Raw genomic sequence first — 13,978 nt, 5'->3', positions numbered from 1 at the left:
AGAATAAATGAATATTACCTCTATACCAGAACAGAACAATACCCCATAAAATAAATGAATATTACCGCCATACCAGAACAGAACAATACCACCATACAATAAATGAATATTACCGCCATACCAGAACAGAACAATACCACCGTACAATAAATGAATATTACCGCTATACCAGAACAGAACAATACCCCATAAAATAAATGAATATTACCGCCATACCAGAACAGAACAATACCACCATACAATAAATGAATATTACCGCCATACCAGAACAGAACAATACCACCGTACAATAAATGAATATTACCGCTATACCAGAACAGAACAATACCCCATAAAATAAATGAATATTACCGCCATACCAGAACAGAACAATACCACCGTACAAAAAAAATATATATATATATTCACAACAATGGCGCAGCATTCCAGTGCAAAAAACGTGAATTTATTTTCTCATGTCACACGAAAAGCAGCAATGTTTCAGCTCCTCAATTGAGCCTTTTTCAATCATGCTTGAAAAAGGCTCAGTTGAGGAGCTGAAACGTTGCTGTTTTTGTGTGACATGAGAAAATAAATTCACGTTTTTTGCACTGGAATGCTGCGCCATTGTTGTGAATATCTGCTTGGAAGAACAGAGTGGTAAAGAAGTGCTGAATTTCTTTGAGAAACTATATATATATAGTAAATTTGAGTAGCCGTATTAGTCCAGTGATGCAGATGCACATTTTATTATTTGCATCTATATATATATTCTCCATGGATGGCGGGTTATTACATATATATATATATATATATATATATATATATATATACACCATGTGTGTGTGTAGAGATGTATATGTGTATGTATGTGTATATTTACGCACACACACATCAGCATTTCCCAACCAGGGTGCCTTCAGCTGTTGTTAAACTACAACTCCCAGCATGCCCTTACAACAGCTGGAGGCACCCTGGTTGGGAAATGCTGATGTGTGTAAATATATACATATTACACATATATATCTCCACACACACACTGTGTATGTATATATTTATACAGTATGTACATGTAAGTGTATATTTGCACACACACACACACACACACACACACAAATCAGCATTTCCCAACCAGGGGCACTCTGGAAAACACTGATGTGTGTGTATATATATATCAATAACACCGGCTTGTGACTGGGATCCTGCTCGTGTTATCAGAAGCGGGGGGGGGGGGGGGGGGATTATCGCACTGAAGCACCAGTCACCCGGACAGCCCCACACACAATAACAGGAACATGACTAAGGGGAACGTAAACCTCCGCTTCCTTACAACAACCTTCTTACCCACAACCTTCCCATAACAATACACACACACTCTATTGTTGGGTGGAAAGGCCACAGCGGCCATTTTATTAAATAACACCAAACATTACTTGTAAATAATCATCATCATAAATAACAGTGCAAAACATATTTTATCTCATCCCAAAAGGAGGGGGACTTGGAGGCAACATGACATTCCGATCTCCTACTTTGCCCTGGTCGTCCATAAACTTGACCCCAGGACACCATCTTCAGAGACCTTCTCTTCCCTTTGCCCGCAGGGGTTTTCCAAGCCCAGCTGGGCACCGCCCCAGCTACACAATACCATCACCACGCCGCCTTCTCCTTCAATACCTCCTCTTCCCCCTCCTTCTCCAGCCACGACGGGCACATGTGACCCCTTACACGTGCCCGCCCGCCCACAACCACACAGCTTTCTCAACCGCCTCTCTAATACCCAAGGCCCACAGGTCCATTCCTAGATCATTCAAATGCACTCCATCCTCATCCATGAATTCCGGCAAAGGCCTCTCCAAATCCACATGTCTCACCACAAAACCCCCATTTCTCTCCACAAAGCGACCCACCACCTTATTTACTCGAGCCCTAGCCTTATTCAAATGCCTCACAGACCTAGCCTCACACCACCTCAACCTCGCCACAATATCCGACCAACTGAGGAGCAAGCCGGGGAACATTGACCACAAACGCAACAAATCTAACTTGATATCCCTCATAAGGGACCGAGAGGTCCACAACCCCAGATCGTTACCACCCGCATGAACTACTACCACGTCCGGGGCCCTGTCCAACTCCACAAAAGACTGGATAAATGGAAGTAGTCTTGGCCACAACAAGCCTCCCTTTCCCATCCACCTAACCTGTGCCCCTGCTCTAGGTAACCCCAGCTGTCTACCGTGTGGGCGAACAGCAGCCCGACCTCTCCTCACATACGAGTGACCAGCGATCCAAACCAAACAAGGATCGCCACCTGAAAGAAAACAAAGAGAGAGAAATCAAACAAAATAACAAACACCCACCACAACACCATCATGACAAATGAGGTCTCACATAAATTTTAAACCTATCAGATTCCCACCTACCAATCTTCTTCACAACCTCCGGCCCCAGGCCCCATTGGGAAGCCTCCGTCGCCGCCCCTATCCTAAAGGAATGTGAACTAAAAAACCCCGACTCCTCACCCACCAAGACCAAACATTTCCTAAACACCTGAATAAATTGAAACCGGGAAAGACACTCCCCATTACTATGCACCAAAAGCGCAGCACCACCCGGCGGCCGCACCGTAGCCAAATCCTGAAATGACTTAACCGGACACATATCAGATCCATTCAAAGCCGCCATGCGCACCAGCACTCCCTTACCGGCCTGATCAGTCTTGGACCGGCTAAGCCGGCACTCCAAGATCGACTCCACCACTCTCACATCCGTCCACAGCAAACCTCCGGCCACTCTCTTACTATGAGACACCAATTCCCCCACTCTGAATTCCCCAAAGAAAGCCAGGGAAAAAGCTGCCCTGAACAAAACAACCTCAAAATCCGAAACACACACCTTATGTAACACCCCACCCACTCTCAACAACAGAGAATACGACACCGGGCGCCAGGAATCCCGCCTCCGGGACCCCCGCCGGAAACCTCTAGCTGCCTGCCGCACAAAAAAGGATTTGGAAACATCCTGAAGACCCTGCAATTTGAACCAAAAGGCTATCGCCGAAAGGCGACGGGACAAACCAGACGGAGACACCCCGTTACTAAACAAACGCCCCACAAAGAACAACAGAATCACTTCCCAATCACTCTGCGCACCAACCCCACAAACCTCACGCACCACCGACTATTCTCACCAGACTGCACAGTAAATACCATTATACCGCTCCAAGAACCGCCCCCACACCCTCAAGTCCTCCCGCACATCCGCGAACAAACGCACATAATGATGCGGCCTCCGGACGCCTTCCGAGGCCGCCGCCAGCCGCCTACAAAACACCCTGCCCATCGGCATGATGCGGCAGGCAAAATTCAACTTCCCCAACAGGGACTGTAACTCCCTCAACTGCAATTTTTTTTACCCTAACTGCCGAAGCCACCGCCCCTTTCAGGTCCGCCTGCTTGTCATCCGGCAAGCGACATTCCATTGCGCCAGTATCAATGACGATACCCAAAAACTTCAACACTGTCGCAGGCCCCTCCGTCTTGTCCTCCGCAAGCGGCACCCCAAAATACCCTGCCAACCGCTTCATGGTCTGTAACAACATTGCACATAACGCCGAACCCCGCGGACCAATGAACAAAAAATCGTCCAGATAATGCAGGACGGAGTCCACCTGCGACTCCGTCTGCACCACCGACTCTAGGAAAGTGCTGAAATACTCAAAGTAAGCGCACGAGATGGAACATCCCATGGGCAGGCACTTATTCACAAAAAACTGACCATCCCAACAACAACCCAACAAATAAAAACTCTGGGGGTGCACTGGGAGCAACCGAAACGCCGCCTCCATGTCCGTTTTAGCTAACAACGCCCCGGCCCCATACCTGCGCACCCACTCTATCGCCTTATCAAAAGACGTGTAAGACACTGTGCACAATTTCGGATCAATACCATCATTCACTGACTCCCCAACCGAGTGAGACAGATGGTGAATGAGCAGAAACGTACCCGGTTCCTTCTTGGACACCAACCCCAAGGGTAACACCCGCAAGTTATCCAAAGGCATGCTCGGAAACGGGCCTGGCAATGCGCCTCAACTGTACCTCCTTCATCAACTTCTCCCAAACTACCCCCGGCCGTTGCAACACTGAAGACAGATTCCTCACCTCCCCCACCGAGCGCGTCAACTCACAAGGAATCTGAAACCCAGACTCAAAACCCTCCCCTAACAAAACCACCACCTGCCTATTTGGATAACGGTCGAGAAACGGCCGCATCCTTCTCACCATCACCGGCCTCTCCCCTCTTATTCTCAGCATCACCCCCTTACCTTTTCCCTTCCGGAAACATCTCGCCAAAGCATGCGCCCCCCCGCATCCTGAGCACTCGTGCTTAAACTGGCAGTCGCTCCCGAACTTACACTGCCCCTCAGCATCCTGACTCTGGGGGCCAGGCAGATGCACGGCAGATCGTGGCCCGGAACCACGACTGCGATCTCCTGAGTCTCCAGCTGACCTCCTCTGCAATTCAGGCTCCTCCTCCAAAATGTCCTCATCAGAAGCACAGGGGACTGGGCCGACTGCCCCCCCCGAACTGCCGCAACCCTCTCGTCGGACCGCCGCCGGCCACCTGCACTGCCCTGGGCCGCGGCTACAACTAGCTCCTCGTCTGAAGATTACTGCATCGCTCAGGGACCCGGTCATTGCCTCCAGGCCCCCATCCGCACTGCCACTACGGCCAGAACTCTGCCCCCGAGCCTCAGTCCTGCCAGAGGTAGAACTCCGGACTCCCGTCCGATCTGCCTGGTCGCCACCACCAACCTCTCGCCTGCCCCGCCGGGCCGCGGGTGACACGATGCTCCTCCTCGCTGTAGGCCGGGCCCGGCCGGTACTCGGCCGGGCCGTCTCACATTGATGACTATGCCGCGGCACATGCGCAGCAGGAACCACCGGACCAGGCCGCTCACCCGTATTCCTCTCGGCCACCGTCGGCACAGCCCGAGCTGTGGACCGACCAGCGGCCGCCGGAGATCCCATGCCTCCTCCGTGGGATCACCTCGGGGCTCAGCCGCTCAGGACGCCGGGACCTCCGACCGCTGGTTCGCCTCTCCGCCACAGCCGGGGCCACTCCGGCCGACAACGCCTCCGGGAACTCCTCCAGCCACCGAGAACCCCTCCGCTGGGCCTCCTCCCGGACTCTCTCCGCCAGGTCGCCAGTGTGAGTCATGGCAAAGTAGGGAACGCAGGGAACACTGTATCCAAACTTCTCCTCAGCTCCAGACTGATTTTTTCCTGCCACACTTGCCCCTTTTAACACCTCCTCCTATGGGCCGCCCCTTCACCTTTCTCTGACCCCTCCACTTCTCTCCTACCTCCCCTTGTCTCACTATTAACCCTCTCCTTGCTGTCCCTTACTCCCTCTGTCATGCAGGCCCTCTGCTGAAAAATTTATGGGCAGAATTGTCACGCCCCCTCCCATAGACTTGCATTGAGGAGGAGGGGCATGATGCCATGAGGAAGCGGGGCTATGACATCACAAGCTCCCGGCGCCGGCTCCAGCGTTCGGAACAGTTATTCCAAACACTGAGCAGCGGAGTACCCCTTTAAGGGTAGACTGACTGTATTTAGTGTGGTTGAAAGTTTTCAGATATGGTGCTTATTTGTGTCTTGTCTAGTCTACAGGCATTACTGGTTGACCAGTTAGCATCATCAAAGGTTGATCTTGTTTACAGATTTCTTGAATGTCAATTACCTAACAGTTTTCTCTGTTTTGCCTCTCAATAGCAGGGTATGGGACGGTACTGCATTTATGATTGACAAGCATCCAATGATTTCTTGCTGCCGTCCTCGATACGGGTAAGTCTGGCAACACGTGGTTATTTCAGCTAGCTTGGCAGCCTGTGCTAGGTTCGGTGTCAGGTTGGGCTTTCGAATGAATATGGCTACGACAGCTACTGAGCACAAGGCACCGGCTCCCGGGGTTACGCATGGCAGATGCAGTCTTTTCTGTTGGGCTAGAAATAGTGCAGCATATAGCATGAGGTCGGGATGTGGGAAATGAAGTTGTGATAATTATTTTTGTATGGTTTGCATCCTATTTCGTTGGACTTTTGCCCTCTCTAGGCGTGCCCTGGGACGCGGTTTATGGCACACCTCTGACTGCTATGTTAGCTTATTATAATTCACACCTCTGACCACTATGGTAAGGTTCATATTACTCATTACAGGTACGTATTTCAATGCATACAGCCATGAGCGCAAATTAAATAATAAATCATTTATTGAAAACAGACAAATCCTATTTGTTCCTAATAAATCATTTATTATTGTACATACCTGTGACAGCTGTTTGAATTTACTACTCAGCGCCTGTAAGTATCCCTCGATATCCTGTTGTGTCCCGCAGTTGGTCTTCGAATATTGTAAAAAACGTAATCGCAGGCACTTGAATATACGCTGTATACCTACATATATTTACACATACATATATGCACACACACTTATACACTCACTTTCGATACATATTAATGTCACCCCCTGCCTCTTTGTATTGTCATGTCTGCAGCCTTGTACTCCTCTGTGTAGTCTCACCCTTTGCCCTGCCTCTTTGTGTTGTCATGTCTGCAGCCTTGTACTCCTCTGTGTAGTCTCACCCTCTGCCCGGCCTCTTTGTATTGTCGTGTCTGCAGCCTTGTACTCCTCTGTGTAGTCTCACCCTCTGCCCTGCCTCTTTGTGTTGTCATGTCTGCAGCCTTGTACTCCTCTGTGTAGTCTCACCCTCTGCCCTGCCTCTTTGTGTTGTCGTTTCTGCAGCCTTGTACTCCTCTGTGTAGTCTCACCCTCTGCCCGGCCTCTTTGTGTTGTCATGTCTGCAGCCTTGTACTCCTCTGTGTAGTCTCACCCTCTGCCCGGCCTCTTTGTATTGTCGTGTCTGCAGCCTTGTACTCCTCTGTGTAGTCTCACCCTCTGCCCTGCCTCTTTGTGTTGTCGTTTCTGCAGCCTTGTACTCCTCTGTGTAGTCTCACCCTCTGCCCAGCCTCTTTGTATTGTCGTGTCTGCAGCCTTGTACTCCTCTGTGTAGTCTCACCCTCTGCCCTGCCTCTTTGTGTTGTCGTTTCTGCAGCCTTGTACTCCTCTGTGTAGTCTCACCCTCTGCCCGGCCTCTTTGTATTGTCGTGTCTGCAGCCTTGTACTCCTCTGTGTAGTCTCACCCTCTGCCCTGCCTCTTTGTGTTGTCATGTCTGCAGCCTTGTACTCCTCTGTGTAGTCTCACCCTCTGCCCGGCCTCTTTGTGTTGTCATGTCTGCAGCCTTGTACTCCTCTGTGTAGTCTCACCCTCTGCCCGGCCTCTTTGTGTTGTCGTTTCTGCAGCCTTGTACTCCTCTGTGTAGTCTCACCCTCTGCCCTGTCTCTTTGTATTGTCGTTTCTGCAGCCTTGTACTCCTCTGTGCATTCTCATCCTCTGCCCTATTTGTGGAGGACACAGTAAGAAGCAAGGGAAGGGGGATAGAGGAGAGCATTCCTGTGTGCTCTCCATGTAACCACTTGTTTGCAGCCATCTTTTTGATATGGGGAAGCACTGTAATGTTTACTGCCATGATACTGCCCCTGCTGTTGGTTCAGGGACTACCCTGTCACGCTTCCCATCCTCTATTCCCCAACCTGCAAAACATACCAGATTTACTAGTATGTGCATAAGGAGGCAGGAAGGAGTTCAAAAATAGATGCCGCTCTGTCTATCTGGAAGTACCATGGGCATTGCTTACCTCAGTTCAGGTCCTCATACACATTAGACATATCTAGGCCGAACCAGCAGATTTTAGCAGAACCAGACAGCAATTTGATATGTGGAGGGCCTTACAACTTCCCCAACAGATAATGTACAGGGAGGTAAGAATCAGGTTTGTTGGATTCAAATGCCCGATCCTTATGTATTTGTGGAGATGAACTGCTGCCAGGGGAGTCTGGAGAGGACAGAGGAGTCTGGGAGGGACAGAGAAGTCTGGGAGGGACAGAGGAGTCTGAAGAACACAGAGGAGTCAGGAGGAGGACACAGAAGTCTGGAAAAACCAGAGGAATCTGGAGAAGACCGAGGAGTCTGGAGGAGAACAGAGGAGTCTGGAAAAGGACAGAGGAGTTTGGAGAAGGCCAGAGGGTTCAGGAGAGGACAGAAGGGTCTGAAGGAGACAGAAACATGTGGAGAAGACAGAAAAGTCAGAGAGGTACAGAAAGGGACAGAGGGATCAAAAAGAGGAGTGATGGGTCTGAAGGAGGACAGAGGAGTTTGGAGGGGAAAAATGTGTCTTGAAAAGACAGGGGGTCTATAGGAGACAGAGGGGTCTGGAGGAGGACAAAGGAATATGGATAAGATAAATGGGTCTAAAGGAACCAGATGCATCTGGAGAAGACAGAAGGGTCTGGAGAAAGACAGAGGAGTCAGGAGGGTGTGGAGGAGTCTAGTGAAGACAGAGGGTTCTGGAGGAGACAAAAGGGTCTGGAGAAAGACAGAGGAGTTTGGAGGGGTGGAGGAGTCTAGAGAAGACAGAAGGGTCTGGAGGAAACAGAAGGGTCTGGAGAAAGACAAAGGAGTCTTATGGAATACACAGATATCTAGAGGAGACAGAGGGGTTTGGAGGGGGCATAGGAGTCTGGAAGGAAAAGAGGAATCTAGAGGAAGATAGAGGGGTCTACAGAAGGACAGAAAAGTCTGGTGATGACAGAGAAGTCTGGAGATGACAAAGGGGTCTGGAGATGACAAAGGGGTCTTCAGAAGACATATGGGTCTGGAGAAGACAGAGGGGCCTGGAGAAGACTGAGGAGTCTGGAGAAGACGGAGGAGTCTGGAGAAGACAGAGAGGTCTCGAGGAGACAGAAGTCTGAAGAAGACTAGAGTCGGAAGAAACACAAAGGAATCTGGAAGGGAGAGAGGAGTCTAGGGCAGGATAGAGGGGCCTAGGGGAGGACAGAGACATCTAGAGATGACAGAGGGGTCTGGAGTCTGGAGATGACAAAGGTTTCTAAAGGAGGATAGAGGAGTCTGGAGGAAGGGACAGAGGGGTCTGAACGAGAGGGCAGAAGAATGTGAAGATGTCAGATAGGTCTGAAGATGACAGAGAGGTCTCGAGAAGTCAAAGGAGTTTGGAGGAGACAGAGGAGTCTGGAGGGGGCAGAAGAATCTGGAGATGAGTGGTTTGGACGGGACAGGGGAGTCTCGAAAGAACAGAGGGGCCTGGAGAAGAACAGAGGAACCTTAAGAAGAACAGAGGAGTCTGGAGGGGTTGGTGTGGTGGACCGGCTGCTGTGCCATCTGCATAATCAGATAATCAGATAATTTGAAAGAGCAGAATGTGGTCACATGTACAGCTCCTAGCCAATAGATGCAGGAGTCGTCCCCACATCACTGATGTGTCCTGTCAGAGCTGGAGTCACTTGTACATTCTTCAACTGTGAACAGAGGCACAACAACTCCCAGCATCCCCTGACTAAAGCTTACATCATCCTGGGAGCTGCAGTTCAGCACCTTAGTATATTGTTATAGTGAAAACAATTTCCCACAATGGCCCCTGTTTGGCCACTGTAGGGCAGTATTGTTGGCTATATTGTTTCTTACATAGTGGAAAAGCACAGAGGTGTGGTGTGTTATGAACAGAATACGGAATAGGTGAGGGAGGCCGGGTGTGGTTGGAGGGTGGCTGGAGCCGTTGTTTGTATTTTTAGGTGAACACCCTAGTGCAATAAGCTGCTACAAGTGCAATATAGCAGAAAGACAAAATATCTGCTAAAAATATAGTCTACGATGCACAAACATAAAGGGACAGAGACGAAAACTACGTAAACTCCAGCAACGTTCCAAGTATCTGCATCGTATTGTTCTGCTTTAGGGCGCGTTCACACAGAGTAATTCAAAAGGAATTTACTCGTGTATTTCCTCTTGAATTCTCCGCTCCAAATTAATGCCCATCTCCTCTGCCCATTGACTTTAATGTTATTTCCGCTGTCCTGTTCACACTGCGTAAATTCTACTAGCAGAATACCGACGCTGAATTCCGTTCCGCTTGAAGAAAGAGCATGTTCATTCTTCAAGCAGAATCTGCTAGCAGAAATCAATAGAAGTTAATGGTAAAAAATTATTCCGCCCGACATCGTTTTCGTGCGGAATTTGCACGGAATTTGCACGAAATTCACGTGGAAATGGCTGAAAAACACTTCACTTCTTTCTCCCCCATTTCCGCGCGCAATTCTGCACGCAATTCCGCACAAATTGCGTGCAAATTTTGCGCAAAAATAAAATTATTTTTTCCGCCCGTAAAATTTTTGGCGTCAATTACTCTTGATTTACTACGTGTGAACGCACCCTTCGGAGCTACAGCATTAGTGTCATTTGTAAAAACATTTAACATCTCGTCCAGACATGTCAACAGTTTAGATCGCACCAGGGGATAGAGGAGCCGAGGGGACAGAGGAGCCGAGGGGACAGAGGAGTCGAGGGGACAGAGGAGTCTGGAGAAGACAGAATAGTCTGGATGAGGGATAGAGGGCTCTGGGGCAAGATAAATGAGTCTGGAGGAAGAAAGAGGAGTCTGGAGATGGACAGAAATCTGAAGTGAGAAAGAGGGGTCTTAAGTAGGACAGAGGGTCTGAAGGTAACAAAGGGGTCTGGAGAAGGACAGAGGGACCTAAAGGAGACAGAGGAGTCTGGATAAAGACAGAGAAATCTGGAGGGGACAGAGGGTCTGGAGGAGTGCAAAGGGGTCTCGAGGAGTACAGAGGGTCTAGAGGAGGGTCAAAGGGGTCTGGAGGGGGATGAGGGGTCTGGAGAAGGACAGTGGGGTCTAGAGGAGGGGCAGATGGGTCTGGAGCAAGACAAAAGCGTTCAGAGGGAACAGAGGGGTCTGGAGAAGAACAAATGGAACAGAGCATTCTGGAGGATGACAGAGCCGTGTGGAGAAGGAGAGGGGTCTGAACGAGGAAAGAGGGGTCTGGATGAGAAAGAGGGGTCTGTAATAGGGGCAATGGGGTCAAGAGCAGGACAACAGTGTCTGGAGGAGGACAGAGGGATCTGGAGGAGGACAGAGGGCATTGGGGAGGAAGGAGGGGACAGTGAGGTCTGGAGAAGGGTACAGAGGGGTCTGGAGAACACAGGTGTCTAGAAGAGGATAGAGGACTCTGGAGGTGGTGACAGTGGGATCTGGAGAATGGGACATAGGGGTCTGCGGAAGGAAAGAGATGTTTGGAGAAGGACAAAGGAATCTGAAAGAGGACCGAGGAGAATAAAGGGGACAGAGGGGTCTGGAGGGGGCAGTGGGGTCTGAAGGCAGGGATAGAAGGGTTTGTAGGGGGATTCATCTATCCATGGAGGAGGACAGAGGGGTCTGGAGAAGGATAGAGGAGTTTGAAGGGGACAGAGGAGTCTGGAGAAGGGTACAGAGGAGTCTAAAGGAAGGGACAGAGGGGACTAGACACTAGGACTGGAGAGTTGTCTGGAGGAGGACAGAGGATTCTCAAAGAGGTGAAAGGAGTCTGGAGGACAGAAGGGTCTGGAGGAGGGACAATAAGGTCTGGAGGGGACAATAAGGTCCTTGAGAAGCTTTTCTCTCCCATCCCCATTGAGAACATAAACACTTGGTGAAGCCAATTCACGTGTTTAGACATAAATAGACTCCGCACCTGCCGAAATAAAACCAACTAGAATATCACTAATAACTACTATAATACGGGTGATGCCAGGACCCTAAAGTTATGTTATTAGAAGCTTTGGGGGGGGGGGGATTAACCCCTTAGATCTTCCCTAGTCAGAGATGGAATCTTGTTGTTATACAGTGTGATACATCTAGAATCGTTTACGATGAGACTCATATGACAAAATACCAAACACATTGTAAACAAATGGATCCATGGGGCCAGGTCCGACGGGGCCCAAATTCTATTTTATTGTACTTAGTTATTGGATAGTTAGAAAATAAAACAAAGAGATTTAACGTCCAATCAGAAAAATCGCCCAAAAATATTCCCCTTATGTGAAAGGAATTTAATAGATCTTATTTTTGCTGCATTTGGAGAAATAAACAAAAAACACAAAAGTGAAAAAAAAAAGACATTTAAAATTAATGGAGGAAAATTTAAATGACTGTAATTTATATTATTATATAAAAAATATAAATCTAACATATATTCCCAAAGAAAAACACAAAAATATTGCTATTTCTAATGAGAATTCTTCTAGGATAATTAAATAAATAATGATCTTAGAAAATTAGATAATTTATAGAAATAATTACTGTATAAAAAGTCACAAAAGTCTTAAAATGGTAAAGATAATCGGAATCCTGAAATGTAATAATAAATAATAATAATAAAATAATAACAATAAGAGTTATAAAAAACAAAAATAAGTAATAATAATAATAATAATAAAATAATAAGGATAACCAGAATCCTATAATATAACAATGAGGATAAAAATAATAATAATGATAACCAGAATTCTTTAATGTATCAATCAGAAAATTATAATTATCATCAAAATAATAATAATAATTAAATAAAATAATAAAATAATTATTATAACCAGAATCCTGTAATGTATCAATCAGTATAATAATAATAATAATAATAATAATAATAATAATAAAATAATCAATAAATTACATAAAACCATTGAAATCTCTAATTCGTAGAGCTTCAGCTGAGATACTTGTAGATACACACTACACATGGCCGGCTGAGATACTTGTGGATACACACTACACATGGCCGGCTGAGATACTTGTGGATACACACTACACATGGGGGCTGAGATACTTGGAGGATACACACTACAGATGGGGGTTGAGATACTTGTAGATACACACTACACATGGGGGCTGAGATACTTGTAGATACACACTACACATGGGGGCTGAGATACTTGTAGATACATACTACACAGGGGGCTGGGATACTTGTGGATACACACTACACATGGCCGGCTGAGATACTTGTGGATACACACTACACATAGGGGCTGAGATACTTGTGGATACATACTACACATGGGGGCTGAGATACTTGTGGATACACACTATACATGGGGCTGAGATACTTGTGGATACAGACTACACATGGGGCCTGAGATACTTGTGGATACACACTACACATGGGGGCTGAGATACTTGTGGATACACACTACACATGGGGGCTGAGATACTTGTGGATACACACTACACATGGGGGCTGAGATACTTGTAGATACACACTGTACATGGCTGGCTGAGATACTTGGAGGATACACACTACAGATGGGGATTGAGATACTTGGAGGATACACACTGTACATAGCCGGCTGAGATACTTGGAGGATGAGTGAAGGACACTTACCTGCTGTGCTGCCGCTGCTTCTCCTCTCTGCTCGGTATCAGGAATTGTTTCTAGTTTTATAACAGGAAATAAAAGGAATCTGTGTAATAAAATATTAACACACTGGGTCCGTCCTCACCGTCACGCTCAGGTCCTGCATGTGACATATCACTTTCCTTTACAGATTTAACAATTCGTCTTAAAACCTTAACCCTATCACTGCCACAACTCCCTGCTTACTCTGCACCAAGGGGGTGTATCCCATCACTGAACCTATGAGGTTTACTTATCACTGCATTTATAGTGTCAAACCTACCAGTGATCCAAAGGGGTCTACCATATTACTACACGTAAGGGGTCTACTATATCACTGCACATAAGGGGTCTACTATATCACTACATATAAGGGGTCTACTATATCACTACACATAAGGGGTCTACTAAATCACTACACATAAGGGGTCTACTATATCACTACACATAAGGGGTCTACTATATCACTACAAATAAGGGGTCTACTATGTTACTGCACATAAGGGGTCTACTATATCACTACACATAAGGGGTCTACTATATCACTACACATAAGGAGTCTACTATATCACTGCACATAAGGGGTCTACTATATCACTACACATAAGGGGTCTACTATATCACTACACATA

The 13,978-nt window shown here is 47.5% G+C and overlaps 1 protein-coding gene across 1 annotated transcript in view; it reads right to left on the bottom strand.

Moving 5' to 3' along the window:
- LOC130346487 (beta-1,3-galactosyltransferase 5-like) overlaps window positions 1–13,431 on the bottom strand; it is a 42,560-nt gene extending 29,129 nt beyond the window's left edge. The window contains exon 1 of the mRNA XM_056554560.1: window positions 13,335–13,431. The gene's annotated coding sequence lies outside the window, so the exon portion shown is untranslated. The remainder of the gene's footprint in view (window positions 1–13,334) is intronic.
- Window positions 13,432–13,978: the final 547 nt, after the last annotated feature.

Source organism: Hyla sarda, unplaced genomic scaffold (assembly GCF_029499605.1).
Source record: "Hyla sarda isolate aHylSar1 unplaced genomic scaffold, aHylSar1.hap1 scaffold_79, whole genome shotgun sequence".
NCBI lineage: Eukaryota > Metazoa > Chordata > Amphibia > Anura > Hylidae > Hyla > Hyla sarda.
Note: the sequence above shows the minus strand (reverse complement) of the source record. Positions and strands in the feature narration are given on the sequence as shown.